The 24,230-nt window shown below is 40.2% G+C and overlaps 1 long non-coding RNA gene, 1 other non-coding gene and 1 pseudogene across 6 annotated transcripts in view; 2 read left to right on the plus strand and 1 right to left on the minus strand.

The window, feature by feature from the left end:
• The window catches only part of LOC147349945 (ankyrin repeat domain-containing protein 26-like), a 510,210-nt pseudogene that overhangs the window by 226,777 nt on the left and 259,203 nt on the right, over window positions 1-24,230 (plus strand).
• LOC147349955 (U6 spliceosomal RNA) lies at window positions 984-1,089 on the plus strand. The gene has a single exon (XR_015150797.1). It is a non-coding gene; the product is annotated as a U6 spliceosomal RNA (small nuclear RNA).
• The window catches only part of LOC147349956 (uncharacterized), a 32,423-nt gene continuing 17,585 nt past the window's right edge, over window positions 9,393-24,230 (minus strand). Inside the window, exons 3-5 of one of the 5 annotated variants that reach the window (XR_015150618.1) lie at window positions 20,973-21,289; window positions 16,546-16,692; window positions 9,393-10,466 (exon numbers count right to left, since the gene is read on the minus strand). This is a non-coding gene — a long non-coding RNA (uncharacterized LOC147349956). Of the gene's footprint in view, window positions 10,467-12,822; window positions 13,309-16,545; window positions 16,693-20,972; window positions 21,399-24,230 lie in introns of those variants that run through there. The other 4 variants (XR_015150617.1, XR_015150615.1, XR_015150616.1 and 1 more) reach the window with 4 other exon arrangements.

Consider the following 24,230-nt stretch of genomic DNA (forward strand, 5'->3'; position numbering starts at 1 on the left):
AGGAGGAAAAGGGGACAACAGAATGAGATGGCTGGATTGCATCACTAATTCGATGGATGTGAGTCTGAGTGAACTCTGGGAGTTGGTAATGGACAGGGAGGCCTGGCGTGCTGCGATTCATGGGGCCGCAAAGAGTTGGACACAACTGAGCGACTGAACTGCAGTGAACTGAACTGAACTGAAAGGGGATGGCACCCCACTCCAGTACTCTTGCCTGGAAAATCCCATGGGTGGAGGAGCCTGGTGGGCTGCAGTCCATGGGGTCACGAAGAGTCAGACACGTCTGAGCGACTTCACTTTCACTTTTCACTTCCATGCATTGGAGAAGGAAATGGCAACCCACCCCCAGTGTTCTTGCCTGGAGAATCCCAGGGACAAGGGGACCTGGTGGGTTGCCGTCTATGGGGTCGCACAGAGTCGGACATGAGTGAAGCGACTTAGCAGCAGCAGCAGCAGCAACAGCATAGCCATAAAATAATTTAAAATATTAAAAAAAAGAAAAGTGGGGCAAGTAAAGGTAAAATCAAGAAAGAGAAGGATGAAGCCTCCTCCTGGCCACCTGGCTGACCCCTCATCACCAACTCAGCAGCCACTCAGCATCAGCACTCTCTCAGTATCCCTGCTGTCTCCATGGTGATTTAATGTGATTCTAATGGATGTGACTAGTTCATGAATGCTTCCTGCAGCTGGGCACTGTTGTTGCTAACTCCATTTTCCAGATGAGAAAACAGTGCTTCTGAGATTGTTAACAACTTGTCCCAAATCACCGAGTTGCTAAAATTGTGGGATCAGGCCATTGAACCTAGGCTGTTTCAGGCCCAAGCATGTATTCTTGGTGAGCAAAGTAAAAAATAAGATGGTGTTTAATGGAGGAGAACATGAACATGTATTGAGTACTTAATATATACCTGGCATGTGATCCTCACAACAGTCCTGCAAGGGAGGTATCATTCCCATTTCATAGATGAAGAAATTGAGGCTCAGTGCTCACTTTGGCAGCACATATACTTAAATTAGAATGATATAAAGAAGATTAGCATGGCCCTGCTCAAGGATGACATGCAAATTGGTGAAGCATTTCATGTTTTTATGGCAGAAACCATCACAACATTGTAAAGTGATTTTCCTCCAATTAAAAAATAAAGTTTAAAAAGTATGAATAAAACAGGGAAATTTCTTTAAAAGTTGAGGCTCAGAGAGGTTAAGTAACTTATCTAAAGTTGCACTGCAAAGCCCTGGTCTGGGGCACTTCACCTCCTCTGTGTCTATGCTGAGAGTTTTGTACTTTCTCTCTGAAATAAATCCTGTTTGCTTGCTACCATGAAAAAGAAAAAGGCCAGGTCTCTCAGACTGCAAAGCCCATATTCTATTTGTTAAAAATACATATTGTTGTTTTGCTCCTGAATTTTATTTATTTATCATTATTTATTTGGCTTCTTCAGGTCTTGACTGTGGCATGTGGAATCTAGTTTCCTGACCAGGGATCAAACCCAGGCCCCCTACATTGGGACTAGTGTCTTAGCCACTGGACCACCAGGGAAGTCCCCCATTCTCTTTCTTATTCTTTCTTCCAGATAGAATTCGCAGGAATTTCATGAATGGAACTAAGTAATTAAAAATCTCTCCCTTAGATATTTTTAGTTCTGCATATCCAAACCAAATGCCTAGTGTATTTGTCAGAATTTGAAAGAAGTCTATTAAAGACTGCTTGCAAGAAAACCACTGTATAAACTATATTTTATAAGTTCTTCTGTTTTAATTATTTAGGTTTTCTAAAGTTTGAAGGAAAAAAGAGACAGAAACCAGTTTTTAATGATTTAGAATTAGGATTCATGAATACACTGGATTCTTTCTTGGTACTGGGGGAAAGCAGAGAGTAAATGTGGTGGGAAACTATGAGGGCCCAGAGATTCAGACTTGAGCCTGGAAGAGACATTAAAGAGGTACTTCAGGGGCTTCCCTGGTGGTCCAGTGGCTAAGACTCTGAGCTCCCAATGCAGTGGGTTCGATCCCTGGTGAGGGAACTAGATCCCACGTGCCACAAGGAAGATTGATCTTATGTGCTGCAACTAAGACCCGGTGCAGTGAAATAAATACTCAATAAATTAAATATTTAATAGAAACCTCAATTATTAAAAAAAAAGATGCAATTCTAATTTATTTTAGAAATAGCTTGAGTGTCTGCTAGTCAACAGTAGAGCTAAGGCCAGAACCTGGGGTTTCCCAATTCTTAAACCACTGTTTTTTCTTAGACATGAACCATGAATTGCTTTAGAGAATACTCCTTTCTCCTCCTCTCTTAATCCAGATAGGGGGGAAAAAGTGAGAAAGCTTAAAGACTATTAGAAAACAATCAGGACATTAAGAATCAAGTTATCCTGGAAGGAGGTCAAGACGGTAACCACAGAGGCTGGAGTTAAGGGAAGGAGAACCAGGCAAGATAAGGTCTTAATCTAAAGCAATTGGAGTAAGCACGCAAGCTTTTGTTACTTGTATTTAGCTGAATGCTGTGAACAGAAAGCTTTTTGAAATCCTTGGCTAAATCAAAACCTGGAAAGTGAGGACTTCTAACCTTCAAGAAAAAAAAAAAAACTGAGCGTGAGACAAAAAGGTATTTGTTTTTATATTTAACTTGGTAGGGAAAAGGAAAGAAAAAACAAGATGTCAGTTCAGCTGGGTCCCAATTCCAGCCCTGGGTAGCCCAAAGCCCACCCCTCTTGGTTTTCTTTTTAAGAATAGCATTTTTTCCCTCCCTTGGTCAAGTTCAGTGTGTAGGATCTTAGTTCCCTTACCAAGGATCAAACCTTCACCCCCTGGAAGCGTGAAGTCTTAACCACTGGACTGCCAGGGAAGTCCCGCCCTCCCCACCTTAGTTTTTGTAAATAGTCCTGAAGGGCTTTCTTGGTTTCTAGACTACTGAGATATTGCTTCCATCTGTAAATTGAGTCCAATTTCCTAAAGAGATGGAAGGCAGGCTTTACATCCCAGTAATAGGGAACAAATTTGATTGGGAATGGCTGGGTTACCATCTAACACTGACATGTCATTTTCCCCTGCCCAGGCTCAGCTTCCATCCATCCGGCTGGCTTTTCTTTCGTGGTCTTATTTCTTTCCTTTCTGCCCTCTGCCCCTACTCCCCTCTCCTTGCAGGAGCAGAAACAAGAAACTCTTCCTCTAATCTCCAGCCTGGCAGGTTTTCCCTCCCCTGGAGTCCAGGTGCCTGTAGCATTTGCTCCTCAGTGGCTTTCCCCCAAGAAGACAGCTCCCTCCTTCCTATTCCCAAAAAGGAATCGTGGAGCCAGCTATTAAGATTTCAAACAATTATTTTTTTCACGTCTTTACTCAACTTGGGAAAATCTCTGAAGTTTAAGGTGGCACCTGGATGTCCTGTAGTGCTTGTATTTTTTTCAAGACTTTGTTCTGTCTGGAATTTTATTATAATAACTAATGATGGGACTTCCATAATGGTCCAGTGATTAAGATCCTGAGCTTCCAATGCAGGGGGTCACAGGTTCAATCCCTGGTCAGGGAATTAAGATCTCACATGCCACATGGTGTGGCCAAAAAGCAAAGCAAACAAACAACCACTGCAACAAAAAACTAATGGGAATGAACATACCTTGATGTTTACATAATTTTAATAAATCATCTTCAAAATGATAAAGCATTAGTAATCAAATAGAGATTCACTCAGTCATATCCAACTCTTTGGGACCCCACAGACAGTAGCCCACGAGGCTCCTCTGTCCATAGGGTTTTCCCAGGTAAGAATATTGGAATGGGTTGTCATTTCCTCTCCCAGGGGAATCTTCACGACCCAGGGATCAAACCCGTGTCTCCAGTATTGGCAGGTGGATTCTTTACCACTGAGCCACATGGGAAGGCTAGCTTCTATTAATGATTCACACCAAAAGGTGGTTCAATGAAGCAGCTATGATGAGGCAGTGCTAGAATTCAAAGGGGAATCAGGTACCCTTGAAACTCAAACCTAATAATAGTAGAAAACATCACCCACTCACAGCAATATATACAGATTTAAAACTGTTTCTTTGAGAATGTTTCTGTTTGGGGGGATAATTCTCTTATTTGAAGGCTCTAAGTAATGACAGGCAAACAGAGAAGATGCTTCAGTGACCTGATAGCCATGCCCTGGAGAGAGAGCTGAGAGAGGGGTCCCCAACCTCCGGGATCTAATACCTGATGATCTGAGGTGGAGCTGATGTAATAATAATATAAATAAAGTACACAATAAATGTAATGCACTTGAATCATCCTGAAACCATCCCCCCTTCTCCAAGTCATGGGAAAAATCCCCTTTCATAAAACTGGTCCCTGGTGCCAAAAAGTTTGGGGATATTCAAAGGAACGTTCTTTGTCCTTCACACCCACGCTGTTTGTCTTCTAACTGCCCCATCTCACAAAGCTTTAACCTCCCCTGGCATCACACGCCTCTTCCCACTTTGAGGGGCAAGGTGCACACCAATGTTCAGGCCTCAGGTCCTCCCTGGGCGCTGGTGATCTGTCCTTCTCATCCTGGCTCTGTAAGGCGCTCCCCTAAGTTTTCCCTGCTCCTCTGTTTCTCTAGTTCCTCCTGAATCTTCCTAGATAAACCTGTCTAAATGATGCAAGAACTTTCTATCTAATGAATCTGTGATTTTCTCCACTTTAATCACACCTGGGCTGTGTCTACCACACTCTCTCCACAGCTGCACTTGTTGTTTCTGTTTCGTTTTCAGCTTTCTATTTTACACTGGAGCACAGCCGATTAACAATGTTGTGATGGCTTCAGGTGGACAGCAAAGGGACTCAGACGTATGTATTCATGTGTCCATTCTCCCCCAAACCCCTCTTCCGTCCAAGCTGTCACATAACATTAAGCAGAGTTCCCTGTGCTTTACAGTAGGTCCTTCATTATCCATTTTATTGTCAGATTTTATTTACTCCTTACTTTCTTTATGTCCCCTAAATGAATTTCCTCAAAACCCAGTTCCTCTCTTCTCAGGCCCCATAGCTAGTATTTCATTTTCACAATCACCTTGCCTCATGTAGGGGTGTGGTGGGCGGGGTGGGAGGGGTGGGCAAACTGGCGCAGTGGAGGGAGGGGGCCTTAGCCACCTGCAGTCTGTGGCCTGAACAGCCACAAGGCTCCCCCAGTGGCAGAGTGGTACAGACTCTGCCTGCCAACGCAGGAGATGAGTAGACTCGGGTTCGATCCCTGGGTCTGAAAGATCACCTGGAGTAGGAAATGGCAACCCACTGCAGTATTCTTGCCTGGAACATTCCATGGAAAGGAGGAGCCTGGCAGGCTACAGTCCATGGGGTTGCAAAGAGTCAGACAAGACTGAGCATGCACGCATATCATAGACACCAATGTGGAGTCAAACATCCCAGCTCACTTTTGGAGGATTTAATTATGCCTTAATGCTCCTTATCATAATTAAGCAGAAATAGTGATTCTAATTAGCATATTTACAGAAACCACACAAGTATGCTTCCCTGGTGGCTCAGATGGTAAAGAACCCACCTGCAATGCAGGAGACCCAGGTTCGATACCTGGGTCAGAAGATCCCCTGAAGGAGGAAATGGCAAACCACTCCAGTATTCTTGCCTGGAGAATTCCATGGACAGAGAAGTCTGGCAGGCTACAGTCTACAGGGTCGCAAAGAGTCAGACATGACTGAGCAAATAACACACACAAGTAGGTCCATATAATCACACACTTCACCTACTCGTAGCTTAATGATGTTCCATCTGTGTTTACATTGCCCTGGTTTCCCTTTCAGCTTGAATGAGCACAACTTTTGAAGTCTTTAATTTATGACTGTTTTAACTTTAAGCAAGCCCTGCTAGAGGGTGACAGATGGTCAATGTCAAAAACCCAGAGAGAGGGTTTCTGTTTAGCCTTTGATTTTTGTTTTGTTTTTTAAGCCAGAGAAATGTCCGATTGTGCTCATAGTTTGTCAGAGAAGGCAATGGCAACCCACTCCAGTGTTCTTGCCAGGAGAATCCCAGGGACAGGGGAGCCTGGTGGGCTGCTGTCTATGGGGTTGCACAGTCAGACACGACTGAAGAGACTTAGCAGCAGCAGCAACAGAAGGAGAAAATTATTTCTGTTCTCAAAACACTATAATAATAACAAAAGTAAAACAAAGAACATGGACTTCCCTGGTGGTCTAGTGATTAAGAATCTGCCTGCCAATGCAGGGGATACTGGGTCAATCCCTGGTCCAGGAAGATTCCACATGCCCATGTGCCACAACCACTGAGCCAGAGCTCTAGAGTCTGTGCTCTGCAACAAGAGAAGCCATTGCAATAAGAATTCTGAGCATGGAAGGTAAAGAATAGCCCCTGTTCACTGCAACTACAGAATGCCCAAGGGCAGTAATGAAGACCCTTTGTAACCAGAAATTAATAAATAAATAAATCCTTTAAAAAAGTCATTATCATCATCACCATGATGGCACTGATAATGGTGGCAGTGATTATAGCAGCCACCAACCCAGAGGTACTTGTATGTGCCAGGCACTGTCTCAGGAAGTATTCCTACCTTATTATTTTTTGAGGGGGGTTATACAGTGAGGCATGTGGGATCTTAGTCCCCCCTACCAGGGATCGAAACTGCGCCGCTTACATTGGAAGCACAGAGTCTTAACCATTGGACGACCAGGAAAGTCCCGTTCCTACATTACTTTATTTAGCCTTCATAATAACTTTAAAAGGTAATCGTAACTGTTTCCATTTTACAGAAGAGAAAACTGAAGGTAGGATAAACTGATAAATTTTTCCACCACTACTGTGAAGACATAAGCAGTAAGACCCAGGGTCAGAATTTGAATCCGGGACTCTCCAGCTTCAGGCCACACAGTAAGCTTCTCTATCCTGTGTTGCCACCTCTCCTACCATATTATTATACAGTTATTCCACAACTGCAGTTAGTTTGTTCATAACAATATACGTTCTTAAAAAGAGTACCCTGTTCTACCTATCTAAAACACAGAGACAATTTCCATTATGTAGGGGTAAACTATAGATTTTATCAATTATCAAAACTTCAGCCATTCCTAAAGAATTGGGAAATGAAAGTCTTTTTTTTTTTTTTTTTGGAAAGTCTATTTTTTAATTGCCCAAAATGAAAGTCTTGTTTTTTTGTATATAAAATTCATAAGAGTTTTTATGTGGTTGTAGCCTAAGGGAAGAGATACTGCTATGTTGAGAAACCATTAAAGGTTTAATTTATTTTTTTTCTTTAAGAGATTAGGGAAGCTTTGCTCAGTAAATTGGTTTGCTTAAATTGTTTGTGAAAATTTAAAAATTCCCCAAGTTCCTCCAAGCAGAATCAGTTAGTTTATTATCCTTGTTTCAACTGCTCTTTCTTTGTGCATATTTCTCTTACAGGATAGTACTTCGTATTCAGTGTGGTAACTATTTGTTTGTGTCCTGGGCCATAGACTAGGCTCCAAGAAAGTGGGGTTAAGACCATTGTACCCTTAGCAGCTAGCACATAACAGTATTTAATACATATTTACTGATTTAGTGAGTGATTGTAAGTAGTAGAGTAAGAAGACATTTTACTTTTATATAATCGATGGCTCATTACTAGATTAGTGTTCAGTGTTTTGTGTGACTCCTGGCAACCCACTCCAGTACTCTTGCCTGGAGAATCCCCATGGACAGAGGAGCCTGGTGAGCTACAGGCCATGGGGCTGAAAAGAGTTGGACACGACTGAGCAACTAAGCACAGCACAGTGTGGATCTCACTTAAAATGGACATTCAAGGAATTCCCTGGTCGTCCAGTGCTGAGGACTCCACACTTTCACTGCCAAGAGCAGGAGTTCAATCCCTGGTGAGGGAACTAAGAGCCCAAGTCACACGGGGTGGCCAAAAAAATAAAATAAATAAAATAAGATGGACATTCATTTCATTTCTCTGAGTTTATATCAAATGAAATCTATTTTTGCTGGAAGAGGTCTTGTTTAACACCACTGGTAATAAAGAATACATGATAATAAAAAAGCATTTTCAGGGGAAAAAATTTAGGCATGAATGCTCGTAACTATATACATAAACAAACATAATTAATTCTGAAAAGTACAAAATATTTGACCCATTAACAGAATAGATAATAATGAAAACTGATGACTTTTCTGTTAAGTAAACAAAAACTTTGTTCCCTTTACCCAAAGCCATTTGAGACTTTTTTAAATGGCAAATGATGAAAAAATGGTAAATGTTTTTGTTTGCATATATTGAAATAACCAGACATCTTTTCTCTTTTATTCTGTGAATTACATGGACTGATTTTTTAATATTATGCCAACCTTACTCTCCTTGGATACATCCCACTTGGTCATAATGTATTATTCCTTTTTTATATCTTACCAGGTTTAATTTGCCAATTTTTTCTTTAATAGAAAAACTGAAATTTACTGTAACAAACTACTCCCTAAAGAAATGAAATACTAAGTAACAATGTGGCAATTTTCTTGTTTCAGAACTATTCATTATCTTAAAATATGTGTATGTTAGTTGCTCAGTCATGTCCGAATCTTTATGATCCTGCAGACTGTAGCCCACCGAGCTCCTCCAACCATGGGGATTCTCCAAGCAAGAATACTGGAGTGGGTGGCCATTCCCTTCTCCAGGGGATCCTCCCAACCCAGGGAGCAAACCTGCATCTCCTGCATTGCAGGTGGATTCCTTACCATCTGAGCCACCAAGGAAATGCATAAATAGTTTCTGGAAAAAGAGTTATTGTTGAAGACCAAGTATTAAAATCAGTATTACATACAATACTCAAAACCTTTTTTCATTCTACAACCTGGTTGATCACTTTTCTCTCCTCTGTCCCAGAACAGCCCACACATCAGCTATTGAAGCCTTTCCCTGGCTATGAGTGACGTTGAATGAGAGTTAAGGCAAGCCTTATGATAAAAGGAGTCATAGCTATTGTAATTTTAAAAATAACTCTTCCTGGCTATTATAATGGCATTGAAACATGTATAATATCATGTATGAAACGAGTTGCCAGTCCAGGTTCAATGCACGATACTGGATGCTTGGGGCTGGTGCACTGGGACGACCCAGAGGGAGGGTATGGGGAGGGAGGAGGGAGGAGGGTTCAGGATGGGGAACACAGGTATACCTGTGGTGGATTCATTTTGATATCTGGCAAAACTAATACAATATTGTAAAGTTTAAAAATAAAATAAAATTAAAAAAATAAAAAATAAAATAAAATAACTTTTCCACCACTGCACTTTACATTTTTCTTTTTAAAAGAAGTTCTCATGAAGAACAGCCATCATTGAAATCAGAAAGACTGCTTTCATCTTTTTATCTGTTTTTATAAAAAACAGAAAGACTGTTTTTTATAATTACAGAAAGACTGTAATTATAACAATATTAATTATGCAGTTTATTACTTTATTAAATGTAGAGTTTCTACTTCAAGTAAACACAATAAAATGAAATGTAAATCAGCATGTTAAGAGCCAACTATTCATATTTCAAAAGGATTCTCCAATTCAAAAAGGACTCACTGCAGCTTTTCTATTAAAAAAAATCCCCATGGTTTTAAAAATAATTTTAAAATTGTAATTTACACATAATTTTCAGGAACTCTTCTATTATACAAAATGATGCACAACTCTGTATGTATATAGATCATGCCATAAAGAAAAAGCTCATAAAAATTTCCCATAAGTTATCTAATTAACTGTGACTATAATAATGAACATAAACATTGGTTGCAATGCATAGAAAACCACTAGAAAAATTTATGCTCATACTGTTTACTGTTTACAATTCTATGTAAGGACTTTACATTGCTAGTTTCTAAAGTGAAAAGAACTGTAATATGCCCATTATGCCATTTCCTAATTACTAATTTTTTGCAAACTTTTCCTTATTAATGATAGAAACATAAACTTCAGTTTGCCTGGTAGAATCACAGAAAATTTGAATTAGTTAAATAAAATTTGATGACCCATAGGTAATAAATACTGCACATTATCCACAGAATCCCAGTGTCAGAATTGTGTACTCTAGGCGTCAGAGACACAGAAATCCAGGAATCTGGAGAGAATGAGGAGCTCCAAGTCATAACCTGGGTGGAACTGTGGTTTGTGAGTGTCAGATGACTTTCAACTAACATAGATATCTTGAAAAGAGCTGTTAAGTTCTTAGAACAAGGGAATTTTGAAGTCATGGTATATTTCTTTTGAACCAATGGCCTTCTCCAACTTAGTTCTAGAATTTCTAAGTAGCTGATGTTAGTAATTCTTCTTTTCCCAAATTTACCTTGGGCTTGGTAACATGGAGTTCTTTCACCATTTAAATATAATGCTTCTTCCATACACCCTGCTCATAGGGAGTTGGGGAGACATTGATATACCAGTTAAACCATAAACATTTTAGCATCCAGAGATGATCCAGTTCAGTTAAATTCTTCCAATGCCAGCTCACCCTGGAAAAAACAATGTTAAAAAACTATTCAGTTTACATGTCCACTTTCTCTAGGTTTTGAGCCGTCACCCTGGTACTGAGAGAACTTCTTTATTTCTTTTCTGGAGTGGGTTGCCATGCCCTCCTCCAAGGGATCTTCCTGACCCGGGGATCAAACCCACTTCTCTGCACTGCAGGCGGGTTCTTTACCACTGAGCCACTGGGGAAGTGGATTCATGGATTCATTCATGAATGAATCAGAGCAAACATAATTTTAACTTGATAAACCAGGCCTGGAATTCACAAGTAGTTTCTTTTTGGTCCTTTTCGTCCAAATCATAACCAAATTACCTCTTACCTGAAGTGCTTCTTAACCAGGCAGGAAGATTTTTTTTTTTTAATTGGAGGATAATTACAACATTATGATGGTTTTGCCATACATTGGCCATAGGTATACATGTGTCCCCTCCAACCTGAACACCACTTCCACCTCCCTCCCCATCCCATCCCTCCAGGTTCTCACAGAGCACTGGATTTGGGCACCCCTTTTTCTTTTCTTTTTTAATGTTAATTCAGACAGAATCCAAGTCAACTAATATTTATCGAGCACCTATTAACCATCCTTGTCACAACCTGAAGAGTAGTATAATTAATATTCTCCCCTTGCAAATGGGGAAACTAAGCTTCAGATAAGACTTTGGAACTTCCTAAAGATCTCTGGCTATGCCAAAGCCTTTGACTGTGTGGATCACAACAAACTGTGGAAAATTCTGAAAGAGATGGGAATACCAGACCACCTGACCTGCCTCTTGAGAAACCTGTATGCAGGTCAGGAAGCAACAGTTAGAACTGGACATGGAAAAACAGACTGGTTCCAAATAGGAAAAGGAGTACATCAAGGCTGTATATTGTCACCCAGCTTATTAACTTATATGCAGAGTACATCATGAGAAATGCTGGGCTGGAGAAAGCACAAGCTGGAATCAAGATTGCTGGGAGAAATATCAATAACCTCAGATATGCAGGTGACATCACCCTTATGGCAGAAAGTCAAGAAGAACTAAAGAGCCTCTTGATGAAAGAGGAGAGTGAAAAAGTTGGCTTAAAGCTCAACATTCAGAAAACTAAGATCATGGCATCTGGTCCCATCACTTCATGGCAAAATAGATGGAGAAACAGTGGAAACAGTGGCTGACTATTTTTCTGGACTCCAAAATCACTGCAGATGATAATTGAAGCCATGAAATTAAAAGATGCTTACTCCTTCAAAGGAAAGTTATGACCAACTTAGACAGCATATTAAAAAGAAGAGACGTTACTTTGCCAACAAAGGTCCGTCTAGCCAAGGCTATGGTTTCTCCAGTAGTCATGTATGGATGTGAGAGTTGGACTATAAAGAAAGCTGAGCACCGAAGAATTGATGCTTTTGAACTGTGGTGTTTGAGAAGACTCTTAAAAGTCCCTTGGACAGTGAGGAGATCCAACCAGTCCATCCTACAGGAGATCAGTCCTGGGTGTTTATTGGAGGGACAGATGTTGAAGCTGAAACTCCATTACTTTGGCCACCTGATGCGAAGAGCTGACTCATTTGAAAAGACCCTGATGTTGTGAAAGATTGAAGGCAGGAGGAGAAGGGGACAACAGAGGATGAGATGGTTGGATGGCATCACCAACTCAATGGACGTGAGTTTGGGTAAACTCTGGGAGTTGGTGATGGACAGGGAGGCCTGGTGTGCTGCGATTCATGGGGTCACAAAGAGTCAGACACGACTGAGTGACTGAACTGAACTGAACTGAAGGATCTCTGGGAGTCTGCATATGAACATTGTATGAAGGCTACAGAAACTCCAGTTGGCACACTGCTTGTTTTTCATGATATGCTTCTGTTTTCCCTCCATTCTTATGATTTAACTAAATATATAAAGGGAACACAATGACTAATACTATATTGGTGTGTCCTAAATAGCCTTTAAGATTCAATAAAGCATTATTTGTCCTGAGGACTTCCCTGGTGGTCTAGTGGCTAAGATTCTATGCTTTCAGTGCAGGGGGCCAGGGTTTGATCCCTAGTTAGGGAACTGGATTCCACATGCTGCAACTGACATCTGGTGTTGCCAAATTAGTGCATTTTTTAAAAAGTATTCTGTACATTCCATTTTCTTTTTTTTTTTTTTTCGTTTCATACATGATATTTTACATGTTTCAATGCCATTCTCCCAAATCTTCCCACCCTCTCCCTCTCCCACAGAGTCCATAAGACAGTTCTATACGTCAGTGTCTCTTTTGCTGTCTCGTATACAGGATTATCGTTACCATCTCCATTTTCATAGCATTATGTTCAATCCTACATAGCCAGCAAATGGTGGAGGTGACCCTATTATGTGTAGTAGTTTTTAAAATAATTTATTCCAGGTTTTAAATAAGTCTTAGTAGAAACTAGAGTCAAGTCCATATATAACGTTGAGACTAGGCATTCCATGTCTCTTATCATGAATTGCAGAGATGATAGCTAATCTTCACATTCATTTCATCCTTGGAAAACTGGCCTCTTTTTCAAGGTTAACTCAATAATAAATAATGTTTGAGTGCCCCCAAAAGGAGCAGAACACTCTGTAATGGAACTCGCTACCCATCCATCTGTTTATCTATCTATCTCTCTTCCTCCTTTTTCCATCCATTGTGTACGGTGTTTCAAAGTTACCCAAACTCGCGTCCATTGAGTTGGTGATGCCATCCAACCATCTCATCCTCTGTTGTCCCCTTCTCCTCCTGCCTTCAATCTTTCCCAACATCAGGGTCTTTTCAAATGAGTCAGCTCTTTGCATCAGGTGGCCAGTGTGTTACATCCAGGATTATTTTATGGGCTGAAGGTAAGACATGTAGGGGAGAGGGAAGCAGAAGGGGAGCACAATTAGGAGAAACAGTAGGTTCAGGATCTAGATGGAGGAAAAGGCTTAGAGGATCTTATACAACACTGCAGGCAGAAACAGAGATCACAACCACTTTGTGCAACCCAGAATGAAACTGCACTGCCCTTAATCCTCATATGGTTAGTTAATTCAATCAAGATGTGGGGTTTGGGAGGGAGGTGATGGGGAAAAAGTTTTTCTCAACTCTCATCCTTTTCCTCTTTTGACTTAGATAGGGTTTAGACCTGGGTAGTTAAGTTGGGGTCCCCCCCCCCTGCACTGGGGATAGATAAAATTTTGCTTTGTTTTTGATTTTTGCTGCTTTTTGTTTGTTTAAAACTAAACAGGAATGAGGAAAGTTGAGGGTAGAGAAGCTCTTTCAAAACTGTAAGACAACCCCCACCACATTTTTAAACAGCTCAAAGCTCATCTTGGTGCAATGACTTTATTGTTTACTTTAAATCTAGCTAAAGAACAATTGCCTCACAGTCAGTTCTGGGAAATTAAATACAATGGTGAAATCTACCAAGATTGACATATGGTATACATAGATGATAAGATTATCTATTTCGTATCACATCTCCCTGGAATGATAACATTCTCATTGTGAAAAACATGGAAAATTCTGAGAAACCTGAAGAAAAACAATACCCAGAACCCTGTCAATCAGAGATGACCAAACATTATCAACAAGCTGGTAGAGTTATTTTCCTTTCTGTTTTTCAGGTATATATGAAAGCAAAATTGGGAAACTGCATGCAATTTAAAATCATGCTTTCTAAAAAAATAAAAAATAAAAAAAATAAAATCATGCTTTCTTCATTTTACACATAATAAGCATCTCTGTTCTTCCAAAACATGTTTTCTAATGACTGCCTAATAATTCTTTATATGGCGGAGTGATACTCTATTACTGGGCATTTAAAACACTATGTTTTTTAAAAAACAAATTGTTGCAATTTTAGAATAATATGTGTACATCAATACTAAATTCAAAGATACCAAGGGGCACACTGTAAAAAAAGTAAAAAAAAAAAAAAAAAAAGCCTCTATCATCCTTGTCATCTAGCCACTCATTTCCCTCTGTGAATGTAACCATTGTTACTGGCTTCTTGTGTGCCATTCCAGAAGAGCAACAAATATGGATACATTATTTTATTCTTCCAAAGTGGTAGGATAATTCTGCACCTTTGTTGTTTTATTGATGATATATTGAGGAGATAGTTGCAACCAGTCTGCTATTAGCAGACATTTCCATTGTTTCCAACCTTTTGCTACTACAAACAATGATGCAATATTCTTATATAGACAGACATTTTGCATGTGTTGAAATATACCCATCAGACAAACTCCAAGAAGTGGAACTACTGGCCAAAGGTAATCTTGTGTGTGTGTGTTTTTTTTTTTTTTATTAAAAAGATTTTTAAAGTTTTTAGCCATGTCCCATGGCTTGCAGGATCTCAGTTCCCCGACCAGGGATCAAACTCACACCCTTGGTAGTGAAAGCCACTGGATCGCCAGGGAATGTCCAGGAATCTTTATTTTAAAATTGAGTACTACCAAATTGCTCTCCTTGGTGTTTGCATCAATTTATCTATGAAGGTGCAACATATGAAGGTGCTTGTTTCCCCACATCCCTAACAATATAAAATGTTATCATCAAAAAAGAAACTAAAAGAAGAAAAAAAGAAACTCAATCCATATGAGTCACAAACGATGGCATGAGAAGGAGGCTAAGCATTTTATCTATTTTAGAAACATCTGCTTTTCTTTCTGTGAGCTATTTGTTCACTTCCTTTGCTCATTTTTCTGCTAGGCTTTACTTTTTTTTTCTTCTTAATGTAGATTTATAGTCATTCTTTAAAAAATAAGAAAATTACCCCTTTGCTGGAAATATGTTTTTCCCCCGTTCATTTTAATTTTGGGGGGCCACACTGCAGCAGCTTGTGGGTTCATAGTCTCTGGGCCAGGGGCTGAACCTGAGCCCTCATCAGTGAAAGCACTGAGTCCTAACCACTCCCAGGGAGCTCCCTCCTGTTTACTGTCTGTATTTATTTACAGTTTTCTTCTCGATGGAGAAAATTTTAACTTTTATAATCACAACTGAAAATCTTGCTTTCTTTATTTATAAAGCATATATAATATATATACCAAATATACAAAATAAATAAAGATTTTAAGTTATACATTTTATTTTGAGGCTCTGAATATTATAGATTACTCACAAAGTCTTCCTTCCCTAGATTTCCTTTAGTTACACTTTTTTCCTCTTTAGTCATGCCTGGTGGCTTACAGGATCTTAGTTCCCCAAACAGGGATTGAACTTCTGCTCTCAGCAATGAAAGAGCAGAGACTTAACCACTGGACCAGGGAATTCCCTCCTTTGAGTAAGGAATGGTTTTCCATAATTTCATGTCAATCTTTTATCCTTCTAGAATTTTTTTCCAGATACTGCCCAATTGTCCCAGCATCAATTATTAAATGTCATCTATCATACTGCATTCATTTTCTTAATTTTTTTTCATTTTCTTAATTTTAAAAACTAAAGTTACCATGTGAATGCACAGTAACAGGGAATTTCTGGTCTTTCTAGACTATGAAAAGAAATCAACAAAATGACTATCAATTTTATATCTTAAAAAATATACTTGAATACACCATGAAATTATTTGTAAGAAAATAATGGTCAGATGCTTTTCCAACCTGTGAGCACATTTGCCCACTCTGAACTCCTTTAGTCTCACATGCTTCTGTATTTATCACATTAGCACCTTATTTCATGCTTTTCTATTTATGAATGGCCTGCACTCTACACTCTCAGTTTTACTATGGTCCTCTGCTCTGCAATATAAGACTATTCTGATGATGAACCATTATATACATGTGTATATATTTGCCCAACTAGCTAATACTATTTTACGGACACTTAGCGATGGCTTACTTTTTCTCCCCTTTGAGCGCTAAGTGCACAGCCAGACACAAAGAGATGGGGCCAATCCAAACTGTGCAAATGAAACGTGGTTAGCGTCTTGTTGGTGCTCGGTTTTGTATGTGTGCTTTCTTTTTCCCTCAAGGTTCAGTGTTTTCTAGGCTGTCTTTACAAAACACCGAACCCTGCTTCTTTATCTGTGCCTGTGCACAGCGACAAAGGTTTTAGGGGTCCAGGAAAGAAATGATGTATAAAGATAACACCTTTGGGAGCTTGGTAGTAAAATCCAGAGCTTCTGCTGGAATTTTCTCCTGAAGCTTTCAACAGCAGAACTTTTGCTGTGATAGGGAGCAGCATTCTAACAGGACTGTCAGGATTCTTCTCCTCTGAGTGTCCATCCATTTGTCAAACTGGAAAAAAAAAAAAAGGAAAGCAAAAAAAAAAAAAAGCTCCAGGTTTAGTCTGACACCAGAGACGCATTATGAAAGAGATAAAGAACTGCATAGAAAGTGAGTTTAGTAACTTATTCTTAACGAATTGCATGCATTTCTTTCCCTAACAAGTACACCCCATGTTTTGCTACCTATCTGTTCTTTCTCACATGTGTGTGAGTGAGCCCAAGCAAGGCCGGTGTGGACAGACGTGCACTTGACCTCAAAACTTGGAGTTACAGAAAAATCTGGGAGCTGGTCATAGTCGTAAACTGAGAATATATACAGACTTGTAAAATGTAGATCTTTAACTTCTGATGGGGCTATATCCCAGTTAATCCATCATAAGTTGAAAGTATCATAAATTAAAAATGCACATAATACATTTAACCTACCAAACATCCTAGCTTAGCCCAGTCTACCTTAATGTGCTCAGAACGCTTACATGAACCCTGATGCTCCTTGCTGTTGTTTAGTCGCTAAGTCATATCCAGCTGTTTTGCAACCCCATAGACTGTAGCTCACCAGGCTCCTGTGTCCATGGGATTCTCCAGGCAAGAATACTGGAGTGGGTTGCCGTGCCCTCCTCCATGCGATCTTCCTGACCCAGGAATCAAACCTGAGTCTCCTGCATTGACAGAGGTATTCTTTATCACTGAGCCACCAGGGAAGCCCTCACATGAACCTACAGTTGGGCAAAATCATCTACCACAAAGCCTATTTTAGAATAAAGCGTTGACTAGTTCATGTAATTTATTGACTACTACACCTGGAGAAGGGAATGGCAACCCACTCCAGTATTCTTGCCTGGAGAGTTCCATAGACAGAGGAGCCTGGTGGGCTACAGGCCATGGGGTTGCACAGAGTTGGACATGACTGACACAACTTAGCATGTATACAAGCACACTGAATGTGAAACCAGAATGGCTGTCTGGGTACTGATGGTTTTAAGTGTATTTGGCCTGTACTCTTGTGACCGAGTGGCTGACTGGGAGCTGTGGCTCACTGGCTGCCCAGAACCATCATAAATAAGTATCCTACTGCACATGGCTAGCCACCCTTCCCAAAAAAACCCAAATACAAAATTTTAAATATGGTGTCCACTGAACGTCTATCACTTTTGCATCACTGTAAAGCCAAAAAGTTGCTAAGCCAAAGCATCTTAAGCCACGGACTGTCTGTACAACCTTAAGAGAAGACACCTGGGCAGTCAGTCTTCCCCCACAGTTTACATCAGCTCATTAGTGATTAAAACTCTAGGACCAGAAACAAACCTTTGCGTTCACAATTAGAGATAAGGCAATACAAGCAAATATCTCTGAGAAGGGGGAGTATATAGGGTTAAAGTCCTGTGTGTGTGTGTTCTCAGTCACTCACTCTTGTCTGACTCTTTGCTGAGCCCACTAGGCTCCTCTGTCCACGGAATTTTCCAGGCAAGAATACTGGGATGAGGTGCCATTTCCTATTCCAAGGGATCTTCCCGACCCAGGGATCGAACTTGTGTCTTTTGGGTCTCCTGCATTGGCAGGTGGATTCTTTACCACTAGCACCACCTGGGAAGCTCCAGTTAAAGTCCTGCTGCTGCTGCTGCTGCTGCTAAGTCGATTCAGTCGTGTCCGACTCTGTGCGACCCCATAGATGGCAGCCCACCAGACTCCCCTGTCCCTTGGATTCTCCAGGCAAGAACACTGGAGTGGGTTGCCAGTTCCTTCTCCAATGCATGAAGGTGAAAAAAGAAAGTGAAGTCGCTCAGTTGTGTCTGACTCTTAGCGACCCCATGGACTGCAGCCTACCAGGCTCCTCAGCCCATGGGATTTTCCAGGCAAGAGTACTGGAGTGGGGTGCCATTGCCTTCTCCGAGTTAAAGTCCTACTAATATGTAAATGATTGATATGATTGGAAAGGAAAAGTTGATAGGAGGACCTGGAAAAAAAAAAAAAAGAGTGCCAGAGACAGGAAGTACATGCCAAAGCAATCTGGGGCATACCAAACAAACGCTTTGGTTACTTGACAATTTTCCCCAGTGATGACCCCAAACCAGTCCCGAGATTAGTGACTGATCAAAGATGAGAGTGTGAGAGCTGGTCAAAACCAAAAGAAAGGTTCTTATGGCAACAGCCAGCAGCAGAAGGAGCTGTTATCAGAGTCTTAATCTCTGTTTTTCTTCTTTAGACCATTAGAGAAGAGAAAACAGGGAAATTTGGGGCTACTTGTATTTTATACGCTATTGCATTTCACCAATAGATATTTGCTAGTTATTATAAAGTAATCAGAATTTTATACTTTAGTTTTAATCATAAAATATATTGACCACCTAAAAAGGCAGGAAAGTGAAACTGAAGTCGTGTCCAACTCTTTGTGACCCCATGGACTGTAGCCTATCAGGCACCTCCATCCATGGGATTTTCCAGGCAAGAGTGCTGGAGTGGATTGCCATTTCCTTCTCCAGGGGATCTTCCCAACCCAGGAATCGAACCCAGGTCTACCACATTGCAGGCAGATGCTTTTACCATCTGAGCCACCAGGGAAGCCCTTAAAAAAAAAATAAAATAAAAAAGGCATATAAAGTAAAAATGTATTTTAAGCTTTATGACAAGTCAACTTCTTTGTAATCATAGGATCTATTTTTTTAAAGTAGTTGGAGTACTTCCTGATTAAAACCATTCACTGTGGGACTTCCCTGGAAGTCCAGTGGTTAAGAATCTGCCAGTGCAGTGGACATGGGTTCCATCCCTGGTCTGGGATGAGTCGACATGCTGCAAGGCAAGTAAGTCTGAGAGCCACAACTGCTGAGCCCACACGCCATAGTGACTGAAGCCCAAGCACCCTAGAGCCTGTGCTCTGCAACCAGAGAAGCCACTGCAGTAGGAAGACTGCGTCCTTTAAGTAGGGAGGAGTGGTCCCATGCTCACGACAACTAGAGAAAGCCCACACACAGCAACGAAGACGCAGCTCAGCCATAAACAAATAAATAAAAAGAATCTGCCTTCCAATGCAAGGGACTAGGGTTGATAACCTGCTCGGGGAACTAAGAGCCCACATGCCACAACTAGAGAAAGCCTGTGTGCTGCAACAAAGACCCAGTGCAGCCAAACCAAAGATTTTTAAATAAAACAAAAACTATTCACTGTTACCAGATCTTTTCAGTGCTCATCAATCTCACTTTGGACACTATCATTCAAGGGGGAGGGGGGACTCTCAAATGAAAAAAAAAAAAAAAAATCAGAAACCTTAACTTACACATAAGTGAATAAAATGTATTCATGTATGAATGTTCCCAGATTTCCTCTCCGCCTGTTTCTGCACAGTCCATATTTCTAACTAACATAATATGAGACTTATTTCCTTTGGGGATGGGTTATTAGAATGATAGAGAAGCCAGACCAGAGTGGTGAGGGCCAGGGGAAGGACCAGCCCACCATGCTGCGGTGATCTCTAAAAAAAGGAGCCAGTGGGGGGCATATGGAGACAGGAGGGCTGCAGGGTTTTGGCATGTAGGCAGTTTGTGGTGGTTCAGACTTTAACTGTCCTTCCAGCAGTTATACAGTGTGAGAGGACTGGGGAATGAAGAAAGCGGGTCTGGTAAGTAGTATTATGAGTTCTGAATTGAATCCCCTGTGATTCTTCTTTGAGAGACAACATGAAAATTGGTATTCATCTTTAAAATTACTTTGGGCAGTGCTACGTGCTACTCTGTAGAAACTGAGCTATGTGGGGACCCAGGATGATGAGGGAAGAAATGTTTATGGGATATAATTATCACTACAGTAAATCAGAAATAACCCCAAATGCCTCACAATAGTGAATCAGCTCATCAACATGATAAGAGAAAATACAGCATTAAGGATGCATGGGGGCTTTGAGAGTGAGGCCATTCAGAGTCTCACTAAGAATCTCTTAATTTCTTCCTTTATACATTGATTGAATAATTATACCTAAACTTAGAGTTACTGGGAAGATTAAAGAAATGAAAATATGTATAAAATTCCTAAAAGAGTGTATGACTCATTGTACTCATGGTAGCTCATATTATAAACAGTGGTGCCCAAACTTTTTGGCACCAGGGACCAGTTTCATAGAAGAGAATTTTTCCACGGACGGGGGGAACAGGCAGGGAGGGATGGCTTCAGGGTGATTCAAGCGCATTACATTTTGTTGTAGTTCAGTCGCTCAGTCATGTCTGACTCTGCAACTCCATGGGCTGCAGCATGCCAGACTTCCCTGTCCTTCGCCATCTGCTGGAGCTGGCTCACACTCACCTCCATTGGGTCAGTGATGTTTTCCTACCCTCTGGTCCTCTGTCGTCTCCTTCTCCTCCTGCCTTTAATCTTTCCCAGCATCAGTCTTTTCTAATGAGTCGGCTCTTCACATCCGGTGGCCCAAGTATGGAGTTTCAGCTTCAGCATCAGTCCTTCCAATGAATAATCAGGACTGACTTCCTTTGGGATTGACTGGTTTGATCTCCTTGCAGTTCAAGGGATGCTCAAGAGTCTTCTCCAACACCACAGTTCAAAAGCATCAATTCTTCATCGCTCAGCCTTCTTTCTGGTTCAACTCTCGCATCCATACATGACTCCTGGAAAAACTACAGCATTACATTTATTGTGCACTTTATTTCTAATGTGATGCCACTGCTGATCTGATGAGAGGTACCAGTGGGTCTGTGGCCCAGAGGTTGGGGACCCCTGTTAGAAAATATCATAGTGATATTAAAAATAATAAGCATGAGGGGTAAATCATTAGATATACAATAATTAAATTACAAAGCATAAAGTTACCATGTTTGTACATTAACAAGGACAGGAAGCACATTTGCAAGGATTGAGGTCAGCTCAATTATTGTCAGGGATGCCCAGAAGAAAACAGGCTCAGATTGAAGAACAGTGATTTAGAATGAATATAAAAGAACATTAGGATTATAAAGCACTGAAGAAATCTATAAAAGAAAATATTCAAACCTGTCCCTCTAGAGATTAAAAAGATAATTACATTGGTTTCTCATTTATTTCCCTGATTATAACAGTCAAAGATAATTTATATTTGGCTTTGATAGGTGTTCTTTGCCTTGGGGGTTTCTCCTTTCTAATTGTGTTTATTTAGTCTAATAGAAAATGAATTTGCATTCCTTGAACTTCTACCAGTTACAGGTGGATAGATGACTGAGAAGAATGCTTAACAGCTGGGGGAAATCCCCTTGGAATTTAAAAGGTGCTGGGAATAATCCAAAAAGTAGATAATCCATGGAAGAATTAACTGTGCATGAATTTGGTAATCGCCCAGTATCTTTCTCTTTTTTAAAAAAAATTTCTAAATTGAAGCATTGTTGTTTTACAGTGTTTTAGGTATCTAGCATAGTGATTTATATATGTACACACACACACACACACACACATATTCTGTTTTAGATTCTTTTCCACTGTAGGTTATGATAAGATACTGGATATAGTTCCTTGTGCTATACAGTAGGTTCCTGTTTGTTTGGTTTTTTTTTAATCTATTTTATATATATATATATATATATAGTAGTATATATATATATCTGTTCCACATCTCTTGCTTCAGCTCTTTAAGAAAAAAGAGCCATACCATCACAGCCAGGGATCTAATGTGTGAGGTAGGGGAGCAGCTAAGACCGTTTTCTTATCCTAGTACCATGTATGATACTTCATTTTACAGTTAGTTCCTTTTTAATATTAACATCATATAATTAGTATACGACATTGTGCTACATTATTTTATGCTATACTATCTTATATGACCATCACTGGTGACTCAGTGGAAAAGAATACGTCTGCCAAGCAGGAGACAAGGGGTCAATCCCTGGGTCAGGAAGATCCCTTGAAGAAGGAAATGGCAACTGGCTCCAGTATTCTTGCTTGGGAAATCACATGGACAGAGGAGCCTGGTGGGTTTACAGTCCATGGGGTCGCAAAAGACTAAGACACGACTTAGTTACTAAACAGCAACAATACTATCTTACATCATATCACAATTATATTTTATAGTTACTTTTAATGCCTTTCAGGATTTCTTGACAATAGGATTGTGAAAATCCCATTTTCAGAGTAGTTGTTACAAGGATTCTTGCCGCACTTTCAAGATGCGAGGACCATTGCTAGGGCATCAGCGCCATTCATTGCACACCAAATGACAAGGAAAGGAACGTTCTCAGGCAGTGAGGTCAAGATGAAGGAAGAGGCTGTTATTTTTATTTTTATTTTTTGCTTTTTGGTTATATTATCCTGGGCATCACTGGTAAAGAATCTGTCTGCAATGCAGGAGACCTGGGTTTGATCCCTGGGTTGGGAAGATCCCCTGGAGAAGGAAATGGCAACCCACTCCAATATTCTTGCTTGAAAAATCCCATGGACAGAGAAACTTGGTGGGCTATAGTTCATGGGGTCACAAAAGAGTCAGACATGACTGAGCATGCACACATGGCTAAATATAAAATACTTTTTGGAATGTCTATCATTGAATAGGTTTCACATTACACCTTGCCCCTTACTATCCAGATTGTTTTTAAAAGTGACTTTACTTCTAATATGGGATTGAGCTTTAAAGCCAATACTTGACTCCTACAATGAAAATCCCAAGTAATGCTAAGTTTAAAAATCAGTATCCTTGGGCTTCCCTGGTGGCTCAGTGGTAAAGAATCTACCTGCCAAAGCAGGTAACATGGGTTTGATCCCTGATCTGGGAAGATCCTACATGCAGCGGAGCAACTAAGCCCGTGTGCCACAACTACTGAGCCTGTGTTGATCCCATGCACCACAACTTAAACGAGAAGGCTCTAGAGCCCAGTCCCTGCAACAAGAGAAGCCCTGGCAATGAGAAGCTTGCACACCACAACTATAGAAAAGCCTGTGCAGCGAGGAAGACTCAGCACAGCCATAAATAAAGGAAAATTAAAAAAAAAAAAAAAAAAAAAAACCTGTATGCTTACTTACTTCTCTCCGTTCTTTTTTTTTTTTTATTGAAAATGCATTCCTTATGCTATCAATCTGTTATGTTGTTCATAAAACACACAGACAAATAAAGCCTAAACCTAAACTGGAGAGAGAAAACTGAATAAAAATAAACTGGAAATATCCCCTTCAAACTTAATTCCTGTGGCTTTCATGGAGGTGTAAAGATTACCATATAATCTAGTGAATTTATGGAATAAGTTTGCTGTTGGGCAAAAGAGAAAAACCAGTGAGTACCATTTATTCATTTAGAAAATATTTATTAAATGCCTGATAGCATCAAGCAATGTACAAGGAGCATGGTAAAACCATGCCTGACCCTATAGTTTGGCTGATTGGAGTAGAGAGATAATTAGTGATCTTTGCAAATATCAGTGACCTTTGAAATATAGGCTTCTATTAGTTATGGTAAAATAAAAGAATTAACAAGATCTTTTTAAAAGTTTGAAGACCTTGAATTTTATCCAGGGTGATATTAAAAATGTTTAACAACTGGCAATGCTATCAACCAATCAAAATAGGCAGAGGCTGCTCAGCCATACCAATGAA

The sequence above is a fragment of the Bos grunniens genome, chromosome 21, assembly GCF_055505025.1.
Source record: "Bos grunniens cultivar Pamir isolate PY7600 chromosome 21, Bosgru_T2T1.0, whole genome shotgun sequence".
Classification (NCBI taxonomy): Eukaryota; Metazoa; Chordata; class Mammalia; order Artiodactyla; family Bovidae; genus Bos; species Bos grunniens.